General features: G+C 39.2%; 1 pseudogene; it reads left to right on the forward strand.

Annotated features, from left to right (window-relative positions):
* Nucleotides 1–1,763: 1,763 nt before the first annotated feature.
* LOC149178515 (uncharacterized) lies at nt 1,764–3,336 on the forward strand (annotated as a pseudogene).
* Nucleotides 3,337–17,892: the final 14,556 nt, after the last annotated feature.

Raw genomic sequence — 17,892 nt, forward strand, 5'->3', positions numbered from 1 at the left:
GAAAGCGACTAAAATGGTTGCAATTATGCAAGGGCGTTCCAGCGTGCAACGAAACTGGAACTGGGTAGAGTGGCTGGGATGCTGCATCGGGACAGAGGCAACAGGCAGTTGTGGAGCATCTTCAACACGCCTAGAGCTGGCCGTCTGTGCATGCCCCCTACCGCTACGGGTGGCGGGATAACGACCCGTGAGATGAGCTGCCGTCGAGCGGGAGGAGGATTCTGAAGGGGTAGAGTCAGAGAGGGGTAGCGAGGGGGGGCGAATTGCTCTTCCTCTGCTGCTGCCTCTTCTATAGCGCATCCTGTGACGCAGATGAGGCATAGTCGCATGGTTGAAATTGGGCCGACGAGGACTAGGAGGGGCAGAACGAGGGATGGAATGGCCAGTGGGAGCAGGAGAATAGGGAATTCGAGGTTCAGAAGCAGGATTCAGGGCCGAAGCAGCAGTGCGAAAGCAACAAAGCAGATTATGCGAGAAGTGGGCACCTTCTACCATTTCAATACAACAAAGAATCTGGCAACGTCTCCCCGTTGTCGTGCGCGAGCTCGGCTCTGCAGCAGCAGGGAGGCAGTTGCAGTTCATAGGAGGCAGAACAGGGGGAAGGCGGTTTGAAATCGCCATCTTATGGATCAGAATGAGGTTTCCTCGGCCCGCACAAAGCATTAAAACGCCATTAATTTCGACGGTGAGTTTCTGGGTGGAAGTGTGGGTGGCCATGTGGCCGTGCCATTTGCCAGCCCAGATTTGTTGCGCTGTACCAACGCCTTTAATCACCGGCATTTAGGAATTAGAGAAAATATTATTAATGAGAGGTTTATTATTAATTAAATTATAATTAATAAGAGAGTTATAATTGGAGGGAACATATTTGAATTAGAAAGCGAGGAGATATTATTATAATCAATAATATTGTTAGGGTTATTTTAGTAAAAAAATTATTAGTGTTGGAAAAATAAGAATTTTAGAATCAACACGTGAGGATGAGGGGGATTTTAGGCGGGATAAGGAATGAGGAATGAGAAAAAATTGACAATCCAATAGTGGAAGAAGACAGGTTAGAGGGGGCTTGGGAAAATTCAGCTTTAGCTTATTTGGTGGAGGGAGCTTTGACGGATTCGGCCTAGAATGGATATTTGTTACATTTTTTATCATCCACATGAGTTTTTATTGGCTTACTTATATAATAATAATAATAATATATTATAATTATTAGCTTTTTGATATCCCTTGTATAAATTTTAAGTTTTGAACCATCAAAATTACGAGTACTTTAAACTGCATTATGTTTCCAAGTGATCAACATAAAAGAGGTTATTGTTCTAATAATTTTTAAATTTTAATGGTTATAAATATATATATAACCCAATTATTTGAAAATATGTTTTGACCCAAGTGTTAATTTTGACAGGTGGACGAATTGGGGGCTTCGATGTTGTATTAAAATTACAATGCTTTGTTTTAAATATGTGTTTATAAATAAATAAATAAATATATATATATAACCCAATTATTTGAAAATCTGTTTTGACCAAAGTGTTAATTTTGACAGGTGGACGAATTGGGGGCTTCGATGTTGTATTAAAATTGCAATGCTTTGTTTTAAATAAGCGTTTATATAAAATTGCAATGCTTTGTTTTAAATATGCGTTTATATATATATAACAAAATTTGTTTTGACCCAAGTCATAATTTTGACACGTGGACGAATTGGAGGCTTAGATGTTGTATTAAAATTACAATGCTTTGTTTTAAATATGCATTAGATGGATCTTATGATTTATTTAACTCACCAAACACCTTACGCAAGTCCACAGACCTGTGGTTTGGAGACAGGTATGCAAATCTGACGTCAATCCGGCTTTGGCGGAGGGGGAGGAGGACGAAGCTTGGTGGAGGAATTCTTCCCCCACGATCCATTTGACAATCCTTTTTTCGAGTGCCCATTCGGGGGCTTGTTCGGCCCTTCGAGCAACACCCTGTTTGGTTCCTGTAGCCTTTTTGGGTTGATGAGGGGGAATATGGGCATGGGAATGGGCATGCTGGACGATGAGCCATTTCGTCACCATTCCAACGAGGTTTTTATTGATCAGAGGCCCTTTAATCTGGCACAGCCGCAAGGCTAATGGGGACCTGTGATTAAGGAGCTGCCTGATGATAATGAAGCTCTAGCATGTGAATCTAAACTTGCTAGCACAGAGCCCATAGTTGAACACCCAGAAGAGGAGGTCGTTTCAGGCGATGTAGAGGATGAATCAAGAAATATCAGACAACAGTACCAGTCATCGCAGACCCACCCTAATTTTACTTCGCAGTCATTCAACTACCATAGATCTACAATTTCTGGGCCTGGAGGTGTCTATTATGCTTCTTTATCTAAAGGGAGGGTTGGTCCAAACGGAGTGATGGAAGCGGAACATCATGAGAAAGATAGCTCTGGTGGTATTGAGAATAATGGAGTTTCTCAGGCAATTGGTGACAAGATGCATGCTATCTGTACGAAACAGAATGTAGATGGCAGGGAGAATACTGTAGAGACTCTTCACAACTTGACTAAAGAGGAAGCTGTCAAATTCAATGAAACTTGGGAAACACATGCAGCAAGTTCTTTCCCTAGATCAAGAAGTAGATCAAGGATGCTGGAAGGCAACAGGTTTGCATATCTGTTCACTTGTCATTGAAGGAGAACCTGCCTCGAGTTGTAATCAATCTCGCGTCCATGAATAATGCCAAAATGGGAAACCCCAGAATCAGAGTCAGATGGAACCCCAACAGAAAGGGAATAAGAGAGGAAAGCCAAGGAAGCCAAGGAGGCCAATAAAGAAAAGAAGGCTAATGCGTTTATCCAAACAACAGGCAGGAGATGAACATGCTTGCTTGCTTATATAAGATACAGTGCCCTAAAGACTTTCTTTAACCCGGTTCTCCCCCACACATACACATCTAGCAAGCAAGCGAGAGCAAGCCCCGCTGGTTCTGACATGAAGTGGGCATTCTCTAGGGCTTTCATTACCATTCCTGGTTCTATATTTTCAGATTTCTCTTTTTCTTGCCGAAACTCTTTCATCATCACAGATCAGAATTATTGGAACGTGTCCTCGAACGAATTTGACGTGGGAATAGAAAGATCAGTAGAATAAGGATGTTAAAGGCAATAGAAAGGTAGTGGATCATCTAGCAGACCTCAACTTCGTTTGCCCTCTACTGAAGGTCATTCATATGCACGGCCTAGAGTTAGACGATATTAAGATATTTTGCTGTTTAAGAGGTTAAATGAATGTGTCTGTCAGGTCCTTTAGAGAATGGACACTGAGTTGGTGATGAGATAGAGCAACCAAAGAAACACCAGAAGAATATGAGATGTCGATAGAGCAACTAAAGAAACACCAGAAGAATATGAGATGTCGCTTGTTCGTGTTCATGGTGCTGTTGTAGAAGATGATTATGACAAATGATTTATGTATTGAATGCTATGCTGTTGTAGAAGATGATTATGACAAATGATTTATGTATTGAATGCTATGTTGGTTTATGTTATGGGATATGTATGATATCCCTTTTTTGATACCCTGGTGTTGCCTCTAGTGCTTGAGAAAGGCCAAATCACATCATTGTCATTTGGAACTTGGAAGGTACGATGGACTTCGCTACTATTAGATTTAATTTAGGTCTTGTCAAATTTTCTATTTCTGTTTTCAATTGTTTCAGGCTTTTAGGGTTGATTTTGGAGTTTTTGGGACTGGTTTTGATGTTGTGCCTACAGAGAAAAGGCTTCTTCCATGGAAAGTTGTGTTTTTTTATGAAATAAAGTTTGCAACTCACTAGATTTACTCACAACCCAAAGGAATTGAAGCTTCTTGTTTGACCAATATCTTAGAAAGGAAAATCTTAGGTTTTCTTGATTTGCATGTCTCTTTGAATAAATAGAAATTACCTTAAATGTTGTTATATATAAACCCTGTGACCTTGTTTTGCTCGCACCTACTTGAATATAGACCTACAAAATTGATTTGGTATGCTTTTATGGGTCGTACTTTAATTTTCTTTATGCATTTTGAAAATTTGTTTACATAATTTGAATTTTTGTTGCCCCCATATACTACCTAAAGTGGCTTTCTCTATTCAAGAGTCCTTTTTGTGATTAGGAATAAATGGAAATCCCATTCTTTTCCCTCAATCGTTTATATGTATTTTTGGAATTGAGAATTATAGTCAAACATTTATTGTCATTGATGTCATTGGAAGATCAATATGGTGAAGGTCGTAGCATGAAGCAGTCACCATTTGGTTTTGTCAATTAGAATATGAGAAATTGAGATCGTAATTGGCTAGGAATCACTTATATCGACCTGTTGCACACCTCCCTCAATAAAGTGGCAACAAGTTTGGAGAGCCCTTGATTCAGGGGTATACATGAAAGATTTGGGATGAGGTTACCAAATGGTGAGTGACTCAGTTTGTAGCTACATTTTCTCCCTTTGTTTATTATCTATCAGAGTCGAAGTAGGTGGTTTTGAGTCGATCTCTATATCTCTAGGTTTTCATTATATTTTTGCTACAAAATCATTTTCAATTTTTGAACATTCTTGCGATAGCTACAATAACATCTTCACTGTAAAATTCTTTACCCTATGTCATACAATCAACCACTTACAACAGATGAAACAACCAAAATACATATTTCAATGCTCCTCAAAAGATTAGGCATGCATGGAAACTTTGACATGTTCAGAGAAACTCCCAAACAACAACTTCACGGGAAAACCTTACAACCCTGAATTTGACATATTTTCCTGCATCCCCCAAATAGAAGTTTGATGGTGAAAGCTTACAACCCTGAACATATCTACCTTTCTTCCTGTCTCCTTCAAACTTAAGACCTTAATCCACTTTTTGCAATGTTCATCAATCTTTGATATTTTCATCTCTAGCTTTGGCTCCAACATTCCCTGAATCAATCTTATCATAATCTGTTGAGGTATCTTCAGTGGTTGCATCCATTGCAACAACTTTGGCTATGACTTCTCTAGGAGGGGGATGATCAAACTTGAAAGTTGCACCATACTTGCAAGTTCCAGTTTTCATATAGAACGAGCATTTAGCCTCACCCCCTTGTCTTGGGAAGCCTACAAGAGTCAACTTCATGAGGTTGCTTAGCATGAGCTGTGTCAAGTTTTCCTGGGGGGAGGATGGTCAAATTTACAGTTTACACCATATTTGCAATTCTGCAATTTGATTTCCTCCACCCACATCCTTCCTCAACGAGTATTGCCTGCCTTACTGCCTAACTTCATACACCTACCTACTCCTCCCGGGCATGCGCATATTGAACTCTAATCAACTCAATCATCAAGTTTAGCTTGACGTAGTTTGGGATATGTGTAGTGACCAATCCCATCCGACCTCGATTTTCATTTCCCTTTTTTTTCTCATAATCCATTTCTAATTATTAGGTTTTTAGATGATAAAGAACCAGGTCGGGTGGAACATGTTCCCATATCCAAACCATCACAAAATCTCCCCCACCTCAAGTTAGTGTTTTAGGAAGTGCACATGCCTTTACTATTTCTAGATTAACATTAACAATAGCACTATACATACTAAAACCTGAGGTTAGTCTGAATAGCACGTAGCTGCTTGCATTTCATTCTCGTGTATATACACGTTTCTTTGTAAGTAAGTATGTGTGGTGGGGTTATCCCACAGACCAAGGGAGGAGAAACGAAGGTATGAAACTCCTAGGGGGAGGAACTCTTTAGGCGCCCAACCTCAGAGAAGCAGCAACACTAACTAAGAAGGTAAGAAAGAAGAATTTTAGATCTCACTCAAAATTCAACAAACTTAACAATTTTCAGGATTTAAGGATTTTAAAGGAGGGCTTGGTTGGTTTGCTTTGTTTGAATCTCCCAACCCTGATTTAAAACTTCACATGCATTTTTAGGGTGGTTTTGGATTTTTATTTTTGATTTTGATTGGGATTTCATTCTTTTTTATTTTTAAATTATTTTTAGTAGTTGAAGGAGGCTGTGCTTTTTGTTTTTTCCAATATCAAAGAGTAGAGATAAAAGTTCTATAAGAGAGAGAGAGAATGACACAGATACAAGTCCAACTCCAAAACTTTTTTGTTTCACAGCAACAACAGGTTGTTGGGAATGGCAACAACAATCTGCCTAATCAATTCGTATCAACGTTTCTGTATGTGGGGAATCTAGACCTCAGTGTTATCGATGGCCAGATTTATGGGCCCTTCTAGAAGATTGGTCTTGTTCTCTTTGTTCGCATCTGCAGAGATATCAACACCAAGAGTTTTCTTAGATACGCCTATGTCAATTATGGCATTGCTGAAAATGCCAACAAGGTTTTAGATTTTTTGAATTTTATGCCTCTTAATGTAAAGCCCATTCGGATAATGTATTCACATCATGATCCTAGCATCCGCAAGAGTGGATCAATGAACATGTTTATTAAGAATCTTCACAAAGCAATAAACATTAAAGTTCTCTATGATACTTTCTTTGTGTTTGGATCCATTCTCTCTAGTAAGATTGCAATAGACATATTAGGAAAATCTAAAGGATATGAATTTGTGCAATTTTCCTACTAGTGAATAGATTTATTCCTTATGCAAAGCTAGATCCTTTCTATTGTCCCTACTTCTAGGATGCATCATCTAGATTTTCCCGTCCTTGGGGTTTGCAAAGGGGAAAGTCCCTATTTTGAATGAGACATCTTTGAGTATTTGTGATCCTCTCCCACATTGTCTAAATGATTCTTTCCAAAAAATGGGATGTTTGGGAAACATCTTATGATGGTTTTGGGGACTTATTCCAGATCCTCTAGATGGTTCTTGCCAAAAACAGGGAGTTTTGGGAGATGTGTTGGGATGGTTTTGAGGACATTTGAATACCCACTATTGAAAATAGTTCCCATTTGGTTCCAATTCTCAAATAAAAATATTCACCAAGTGGTTCTACATTCAAACCTGGACAAAGGTTATCTATACATTGCATGCTTGAATACTATGTAGTATGTTTTTGTAATGAGGACTAATTGCCTTCACAGTTTTGACTCCCATGTTTGCTAGGTTTGTGTATCCTATATCAATTCTTTCTTTTGGGAGGGTTATAAAATCTATGTAGACAAGATCTTTAAGATCTATTATCTAAGACTTGTTACTTTTTTTGAGTTACATTAGATCTATTATCTATGGCAGTTAATTTTATTTGACTTATATTATAACACTATGTTCTAGAAGCGTTGCTTTTAAATTTTATATTTCTTTAAAATTTTATTTTTTAAAAATATTTTTAGTTGTCCCATTGAAATTTGAGATTAACTTCTAGTGATCCTTGAAACCCTTCCCCTCACCCCAATCCCTGAAACACCCTACAAAATATCCCAAGTTGTTCATAAGTTGTAGGACTTTGTATGCAATGTATTAATTTCTTCAAAAATCATAGATTTGCCCCTTTTTCCCACTTATCATTTGAAAGTTGACATCATTTTACTTTCCTCCCTTGATTTTATCCTTGGGTTGACCATGAAAAATTGCTCTAGTTACTAGTTTACCTCACATAGTCCTTGCCCCTTTATTTTCCATTCATTCATTTTTTTCGGGTTCTATTAAAACTTCCATCTTGTTTTATGAGTTTTCCGTTTTCAGTTAAGACCTTGAATAAATGGAAGCACACCTCAATACAATATGTAGGATCAAACTTTGAGGCTTTGTGAAACTAAATCAATTATTTATTCTTTCTATTTCTTGGAGTTTGATGGATTGGGACAGTGGTGGACCATGTTTCTGTGCTTTTCCATTTAAGTTGTTTGTTTGTCCCATTATTCACATGCATTCATTTTTCTAAATTTATAAAGGATATGAAAATTGTATCTTCGGTGCTATTATAACTGCCATCTTACTTTCTGGGTTTTACATTTTCACATAAGACCTTCAATAAATGGAAGCAGATCTCAATATGGTATGTATGATCAAACTTTGATGCTTTGTGAAGATGTTACAATTATATATTCTTTATATTTCTTGAAGTTTAATGGATTGGGTAATAATGGCGTACCATGTTTCGATGATTTTATATTTGTCTATTTGGCCAGTTGTGGTAGAATACTAAAACTACAAGTTTTTATATGGTTTCTAGATAGTTAGCTCATGATTGATTTTTTTCAATCAAATTACTTAAGATGGCAGTTAGCTTGCTCAACATAAAACTGATTCACATGGTATTGATGTATAGGGAGATGTTTTGTACCTATTCCTTGAGACAAAGAATGCTATCACAATGTGAGGAGACATTGGTGTGGAAAAAAACATTAATCAAGAGCCACCTGGAAACATTTAAGCATTACTTTAGATGAAGAGTTTCATCTTTCGTATCCTTACGTTTTTCACTATGATAGGTAGGTGAGGAAATATATATCTTATTAATGTGATTTAGTAAACATATGTTTCGAAGTGAAAGATGTTTCATTGGGGTTCTTGTTTAATTAGAACAAAAAGTTGACTTCTTGAAATCTAGGAAACTTCTATACAATTATGATCTCACTTTAAGTATAAGATTCTTATTGATACATGCATTTCTTACAAAATTTGTCTGCATTTGCTCTTCTATGTTAGTGATATTTACACACTCAATGAGCCAATACCTAAATGGGTAGGACCTGTACTCTCCTCAAGGTACATATATGTTAGCTAATTGGGTTTTACAATTCACCCTCCCCATTATGATCATGGCAAAGTCCCAATTCATGGTGATTGAAATACAAAGTTATGAAAGTGTTTGGCATGAACCTCATAACCCATGATGAGAACATGGGTGCGTAATAAGCACAAAATCATGTTCAAGCTCTGAGTCTCACCAACTCCAAATCAAAATCAATTTTCACTTTTCAAACTTCATCTTGTCGAATATAAATGAGAAAATTTGTTTAGTAAATGGATTTGTGAAAATTTTGAGCGACATTAGTATTAATTGGTAAACTTTTATAGTAGAAAATTGTGATGTTGTGAAAGAACAAATGCATTCCTTGGGCTTTTGGTTAATGCATCTTTTCTTTGTAAAGAAGGTTGTTAATATTGAAAGAATGTTTCTGGAACCTAGAAAGATCAACATTATTTTTTTTCTTGTTTTAAATTTGTTAGTTTGAAATCACGTGCATTACTCCCTTTATCATCCTCTTCAGGGTACACTTTAAAATAACAACACTTTTGATGATGTTTAGGAGCACTGGTATGAACAAAATGGTAATAAGGGTGACATTTTTCTTGTGTAAATCTTGAGATTTGTTTCTGATTTCTTCTTGACTTTTTCCTTATGCAAATAAATTAGGTTTCTCAATTTTCATTCCTTTTTCTCATTATGTCATCGTTGTCATCTATTTCAATTTTATAGATATTTTTTTGCACACTTTCCTCTTACACTGTTGTTTTGTATATGCAGATATACATGATTCCTGAGAGTAGCCAGAAAGGGGAACTTCATCTTTATCAGGCATTGAATTTTCCTCTTGAGTGGAGAATGGAGAAGGTGCTTCTTAAGGAGTTTCTTATAGAAACTTTCTTGATCCACTATAATGAAAATTATTGCCTTTTTGGATTAGATGTTAGTCAGTTTGGTGCAATAAAAAATGGAGAGTTGGAAATCTAGTATGCTAATTCACCACTTGGCTCTTAAAACATGTAACTTAGTTTTCATGATTATGCCTAAGCTTTTTCTTGAAGGTTGAATATGAAGTTCCTAAGGTGTTCTTTTCTATAGTGACATTTTATTTACTTTCTTTATATAGGTCATCTAGCCACATGGTGGCCACTATCTCCCAACTAAAGAAAACTTGTTTGAGTTTCTAGTAGGGATTCCTATGGTTTTTAATGTTATGATTCTTTCACCTCATGGTTATTTTGGGCAAGAAAATGTTTTAGGAATTCCAAACAAGACATCGGTGGACAAGTAAACAATTTTTTTATAATTGCAATATCCATTGCATGATATCCTCTCTTTATTGTTTGATTGTATTTTGAATGTTTCTTTTGATTTTATTTTGTCTTTTAACTATGAAATTGAAAATACTTGGTATCATGTCCATTTAAACAACAACCAAAGCTTGAAGATGAAATTAGTATTACACTTCATTGATTGAAATCCTTTTAGCTGTTTTATGTTAAAATGTTTTCATGACTATTAGAAAAGTTTAATTTCATGTTGTTATTTGAGCATAGTTTGTTTATATACTTGACTAAGTTCATGTGTTAGATAATGAAATGTTGTTGTGAATAAAACGACAAGGATTAGACATCACACCTCAAATTATTTGTTTTCACAAGTTATCTACAACTTGAGCTTTTTAGCATGTAACTTAGTTGACATGATTGTGCCTAAGATTTCTCTGAAGGTTGAATACTAAGTTACTTAGGTGTTATTTTCTATGGTGATGTTTTATTTTCTTTGTTTATACAGGTCATCTGGCCACATATTGGCCATTATCGCCCAACTGAAGAAAACTTGTTCGCCTTTCTTGCTTTGATGGGAAAAATGGATTTGGCATTACTGAAGTTAAGGTATATGTCACATAGATCTTGAACCAGGAGTTTGAAAAGGAGGACTGCTTTCATGGTTAAAGCTTTACAAACCCTGAAGCAAACCCTAGCCACATTGCTCCATGACCACCTTTGGGGGGGGGGGGGGGGGGATCGACCCCCCCAGCCTTCGGCCCTTTCGTCTTCGACAGCTTTCCTTCTTCGCCCGCCAATACCCCATCAGGCTCCCGATCCAGGGCCAATGACAAAGATCCGGTTGCAAACCATGCTTCAAAAGCCAAAGGATCCACGGCCGCGGGGAACATTCCCAGCCAAAACAGGGCAACAGGCCCATCCCCCTGCAAACCGCTATCAGAGGAAACACCATCATTGATCATCGAAGACCCCTGGATCGAAGAATACAGAGATCACATGAGTAAACATGCCCTAATCTGTCGTTTCATGGGAGTGTGACTCAATGAAAAGGCTCTCTGCTGGTGGATAAACCAGAAATGGAAGCCCAAAGGGAACTATGAACTTCAGTTGGGGGCAAGAAGTTTTTTCACGGTCATCTTCGCTCACAGGGATGACAGAGATCGCACTTTTGAAGGAGGCCCATACTTTTACAACTCGGTAGGACTCTACATGACATACTGGAGACCCAACTTTGCTCCAGAACAGGAAGACTTCAAAAAAGTTCCAGTTTGGCTCAGACTCTACTCCCTGCCTATTGATTACTGGAATAAGCGCATCTTGGAAGCCATTGGGAATCAGCTGGGCATCTTCGTCAAAACCTCAGATCTCACATCTCAAGGTAAATACACTGCCTATGCTAGAATCTGTGTTTACATGGACGTCTCAGGACCCCTTCCAGGTCATATTGATCTGATCCACAAAGGAATTCATTGGAAGCAATCCATCGACTATGAAAACATCCCCTTTAGATGCAGGAAATGCCGACAGCACAGACATCTCAGTCATGGGTGCCCTCTAAATCAACCCCCATCTCAAACCCAAGTGGACAAGGTGGATAACCTGCCCCCAGAGTTCATCCCTGTTTCAAGGAAAAACAAAAGGCAGAAGGGCAAAAATCCTCTGAAACACTCCTCCAACCGGTCCCCCACCTAGCCGAATAGCTTTGAAGTATTGGGCAACCTTGATCCAAACGAGAACCCTCTGGAATCCCCCGCCCCCACTGCTCAAGATCCACCCATGCATGTTCAGTCATCAAACCCTTCAAACACCTCCATCCCAAACCCTGACTCACTCCAAGCCCAGCCACAACAACAAAACCCACAACCCAATACCATCCAGAATGATACAAGCCATATCTCATTACAAGCCCCTCCATGCATAGAAACACATTCAGACCAGCCACCCTCAACCACTCCTTCCAATCCCCTGGAAGAGATCCTAGGTGACCTAGATCTCCAAGCGGTCAACGAGCAATGGTCCAAACAGGGAGTGGATGCCATTCCCCAGGAACACCTGGAGAAAATAGAAATGGCATACCTGCAGTTAGAATATATCAACCAGAATGCAACTAAAAAGCAATGGGGAAACAACAGCCAAACAGGCATCCAAGCCAACCTGGATCTGGACCAATACAAGCAGAAAGGTCCGGGAAGGAAAAGGGGAAGAAAATCGACAAAACAACAAATACAAGAACTCGGCAGGTGCCTAATCAATGAAGGAAAAATTAGGGCTCTGGTCCTATCCACACCAAAGGTTACTCAATGAAGATTACAACCTGGAACATCAGAGGGCTAAATGGCACCTCCAAAAGACGAATCCTAAAAAACCATCTTTTCACGCAATCACCTGACCTTATCCTCCTTCAAGAATCCAAATGCTCCTCCAACGGCATAGAGACCCTTAAGAAACTCTTTGCAAAAGGCTATCATTGCATAAGCACAGAAGCCATTGGGCAGGCAGGAGGGCTTCTCATGTTTTGGAATAAAAACAAGTTCTTCATGCAGAATGCTCTGTCCACTAAGCATTCGTTATCAGTCATCTTTAACATGCCAGAATCAAAGCACACGATATGCATTACCAATGTGTATGGACCTCAGCGAATCCAAGAAAAATTCAAGATGCTGGAAGACCTAGACGAGATCTGACAACACCATGGAGCCAACCATTGGATCCTAGGTGGTGATTTTAATATGATCACCACCCTAAAGGAGAAGAAAGGAGGCTTAAGAAGACTGGATAAAGATGCGGAAGCATTCAAAACCTTCATAGCTGCATCTAAACTCATTGATGTTCCCACAGTCAATGGTCTATATACTTGGAACAATAAGCAAGGGGGAAATAGGCAAGTTGCATCGAGGCTCGATAGGTTCCTTATCTCGGAATCCATCATGCTCCAAAATCTAGACATGGAAGTTAACATTCTACTTATTGGGGGATCAGATCACTCGCCAGTGCATATGAACTTCACCAATATGGACAATCCGCAAAATAGGCCTTTTAGATTTGAAGGCTTTTGGATAGACCATCCAACCTTCATGCAAAATATACAGCGCTGGTGGACTCAAACCACAATAGAGAGCGATAACATCATGTACATCTTCCAGCAAAAGCTCAAGATCATCAAGGCCAATCTCAAACGCTGGAACAAGAACACCTTTGGCAACATTTTTCAAGCCAAAAGAGAGCTCGAGGAAAAAATGGCGGGCCTCCAACAAACAATGATCAAGGAAGGGCCCAATGAGGAAAGGTTAACTCAGGAATCAAACCTTCAAAAGCAATGGGAAGAAAGGCTAAGACAAGAAGAGCTGCTGTGGAAACAAAAATCAAGGGTGCAATGGTTAAAACATGGGGAACACAACACAAGCTTCTTCCATAAGTCAACCATTCAACATAGAGCCAACAACCGTATTCTATCCCTCACAAAATCTGATGGCGCTAAAGTTTTTACCAGGGAGCAAATAGGATCTGAACTTCACTCATACTTCAATTCACTTCTCACTGATCCCAATCATGATAGAACCCAAGCTATCAATAACGTCATCGGTGCTATTCCCCCCTTAGTTACGGAGGAGCAAAATTCCCTTCTCTTAAGAGAGTTCACGGAGCAGGAGATTGAAGAAGTAGTCTTTACCATGGCCACTGACAAAGCCCCTGGACCAGATGGCTTTACAATTGAATTCTTCAAAGCTTGCTGGCCCATTATCAAAGCCGACCTCTTCACTCTGATTAAGAACTTTCACAGAACCAAGAGAGTGCTGCCAGCCATCAATGCCACCTTCCTCACCCTAATTCCAAAATCGGATCATGCTGACTCCCCAGACAAGTTCAGACCCATAGCCCTTTGCAACGTCCTCTATAAAATCCTCTCAAAATTGATGGCCAACAGACTCAAACCCATCCTTCCCTCAATCATATCTCCAGAACAGTCAGGATATGTTGAAGGCAGACAGATAACCGACAACATAATTCTCACCCAGGAAATGCTGCATTCCATCAAAACACAAAGGATTCCAGGTATGCTCATTCAGCTGGACCTATCCAAGGCCTTTGATAAAATTAGCTGGACCTACATCAGAGCAATCCTCCAGGCTTTCGGCTTCAGTCAGATTTGGATAAATTGGATAATGGAAATGGTCTCAGGAGCATTCTTTTCAATCATGCTGAACGGAGGCCCCCTACAACCCTTCCTCCCATCTAGAGGTATTAGACAAGGAGACCCCTTGTCGCCTTTTCTCTTTGTCATCATGCCAGAGGGTCTAGGAAGATTTGTATCCCAAGCAATCTAAAAGAATTAGCTCAAAGGCATTAAAGCAGCACATCAAGGCCCCACTGTAATGCATCAGCAATTTGTAGATGACACAATGCTCATGGGAACCCCCACGGTGAAGGAAGCTCGAACCTTCAGCAAGGTGCTGAGGACATTCATGGAGGCCTCAGGTATGGAAATCAATCTCACAAAATCCAAACTATTTTTCTTCAATACTTCTATTCCTGTGCAGAGAAATCTCAACAAAATTCTCAAAATTCAGAAGAACTCCCTTCCAACCAAATACCTTGGCATCCCTCTTTCAGAATATGCCCCCAAAGCTGCAAACTGGGAAGACCTCCTTAACAAAATGAAGGCCAGATTAAGTAGTTGGACTCACAGAGCCCTAAACATGGCCAGCAGACTGGTGCTGGTCAAATCAGTTCTTCAAACAATGCCGGCCTACATGCTCTCGGCCCTAGCGGCACCTAAAACAGTGTATAAATCCATTCGAAACATCCAACGGTCCTTCCTCTGGAATGGAGATTCTAAGAAAACCAAATGGGCCCTCCTCAAGTGGACAGACATATGTAAACCAAAATTGGTGGGAGGACTGGGCTTAAGAGATCCTGAAATCCTAAGCAAGGTTGTGGCAGCGAAAATCTGGTGGAGATGGGTGGAAAATCCTAATTCCCTCTGGGGCACCTTATGGAAAGCAAAGTATACAAATCAAGTCCAAGACAAAGACCTTATTAGGCTCACTGGTAACACTCAAGGATCCCCCCTCTGGAACAAAGTATGGGAAAATCGACATATTGTTCAGAAGCACAGCTTCTGGGAAGTGCACCAAGGCAACACCGCCCTCTTCTGGGAGGATGCCTGGCAGCAACTCCCCCCCCTGGACCACCCAGAGTGGACTACTCTTAAAAGTGACATGCAAGAGGCAGGGTTGAGGAAGGTAGCAGACTACTGGCAACCTCGAACATCGGCTACTACATGGAAAAAATGGCTAACTAAAGAGCAATGGCTAACCCAAGGCCACAATGAGAACATAAACCCTCTCTTACAAGAACTAGACCAGCGCAGAATCCTCACATCGAATAGAGAAGATATTCTTCGGTGGGGAAATAATCCTAAAGGAACTTTCAACCTCAAAGAAGCCTACAAAATCATAGCTGCTTCTCCTGACTGGCAACCGGACCCCAAATGGCACGCTCTTTGGAATAGAGGAACCTGGCCCAAAATAACCCTGTTCTCCTGGCTGGTCCTGCATAACAGAGCACTCACTTGGGACAATCTTCAGAGACGGGGTTTCATCGGGCCCTCCCACTGCGTCCTCTGTGAGAATGATCAGGAAACTCTCAATCATATTCTCAACACCTGCCCCACTGCTTGCTCTCTTTGGGATGACATGGCCATTGTTTTCAGACAATCCGACAGAAACAGGAACTCTATCTGTCTTACACTGAGCAATTGGAGATCCTCCATATCCTCCAACAATCTGGTCAACAAGGCATGGAATCTCATTCTGGGAGCCATAGCTTGGATCATCTGGAAAGAGCGTAATGCAAGAATCTTCAAGAACTCGGCGATGACAGCGGAAAGGCTAACAGGAAAGACGCAACAGCTAATCACAGAATCGATCCATGCCATGGATATAATGCAACAAGAGGGGAACACGTCTCCGAATGACCAAAGGATAATCCAGATCCTAAATCTCAAAGCCAAGACCACTCCCATAGGCAGGAACCAGGCCTCCACTGCGATGAAGCAGGAAAAATGGGGTATGCCTCCATTTCAATCATTCAAACTGAATTTCGACGGGGCGTCAAAGCAAAACCCGAGAAAAGCTGGTTACGGTGGAGCAATCAGGGATCACGCCGGGAACATCCATCTCATCTACCATGGCAATCTGGGCACGAATACCAATAATGCTGCAGAGCTAATCGCTCTCATCAAAGGCATCACCCTGGCTGATCGCTACAAATTTCTCCCTCTGGTGGTGGAAGGAGATTCAGAGATTGTCATCAAGATGATGAGAAGACTCCAAAACGGCACTCAGGTGGACAAGCTAACACCCAGCTGGAGGCTCTCGGCAATCCTGAAGGATCTACAGGGCCATCTCAACAACATCCAAGGTGTCACCTTTCAAGTGGTTTGAAGAACAGCAAATAAGCTGGCCGATGCCATGGCCAATGTGGGTGTTCAATCCAATTTTGAAGATTATCACATCCTCTGGCAAGACCTGGAGGAGGGGGAACTCAAAGCAAAGTGCAACACCATAAACAATGCAGACCATCGAGCATAATGGGTGCGATGTTCCTTTGATTCTTCTATGTATGCATCTATCGATAATTCTACAGGTTGTACACGCTCTAATCTTAAAAAGAAAGAAAAAAAAGAGTAGACCAGCTCAGCTGTATAAGGTAGACACAGGGAGGTCCCCTCGACTCCCACTCTGCATCATGTATTTTATTGTATTCTATTAATATAAAGTCCCGCTGAACCTTTACAAAAAAAAAAGGTATATGTCACATACCTCTTTTATAGTCTACTTTAGTTTATATTCTAGTGTTCATAATATTTCATGTCTTATACTCTGCATTGTATCTTCTTCTTCTTTTTCAAAAAAGGAACTCCGTATTGATGGTAAAAAGTAGGAATTGAAGAAAAAGGAGAATAATAACACTGGAGCGACAAATGCAAAGAGAGAGAGAGAGAAGAGAATGAGTCTAGTGATACCCTTAGAGACAATATCCCACATAAGACGGGCAGACAAAGACTAATGGTCAAGTCTTTAGAGTTGGTGAATTCATGTGCATTGCCTTGGCAACACAATGATAATGTTTCAAAGTGATGAAACAATATTTCATGTATAAATTGTAGTCCAACCAAATATTAAATTGGAAACTCATATTGTAATACTTGACATTTCATATAATATAATTTTTGTGCTTGAAATTATTTATAGTTGCACTTGATATTTTTTAGTATTGTAATTAACATATGTAACTTTGAGTTTTCATATTAGATGAATATGCACATTGTATGACTTTTTATTTTATATATATATATATATATATATATATATATATATATATATATATATTTAGTCGCAAAGTCATACTAATTAATTTATGTTGATTAATAATGAACACAAAATTAATCTAAAACTACTAAATTAGTCGTTTATAATGATTATTCATGAAAGTAAATGAAATGAATATAAACTTCTAAATTAGTTGTTTATATAATGAATATGAAATTAACAACTACATTTTGCATATATACGACTATTTGTAGCTAGTTTAGAGTATCTTATAACATGACTGAAATTTAGTCATATTTCTTTGGTCATTAATTAGTGTTAAGTGATGACTAAATTTTGCATATATATGACTATTAGTAGCTACTTTACAGTATCTTATAACACGGCCAACATTTTAGTCATATTTCTTTGGACATTAATTGGTTTTTTAGGGTGACCATATAGTAATATATTTTGTTGTATATTTGGTCATTAATTGTGACAATTAATGACTAAATTAATGACCAAATTAATGACTAAATATACTACTAGACAATAAAATTGTGATAAACAATTAATGACTAACATAAAAACGACTAAAAGATGGTCGTGTTATAAGAT

This window comes from Pinus tabuliformis, chromosome 4_1 (assembly GCF_031772625.1).
Source record: "Pinus tabuliformis cultivar Carrire ecotype Pingquan chromosome 4_1, CPIR1, whole genome shotgun sequence".
Lineage (NCBI taxonomy): Eukaryota > Viridiplantae > Streptophyta > Pinopsida > Pinales > Pinaceae > Pinus > Pinus tabuliformis.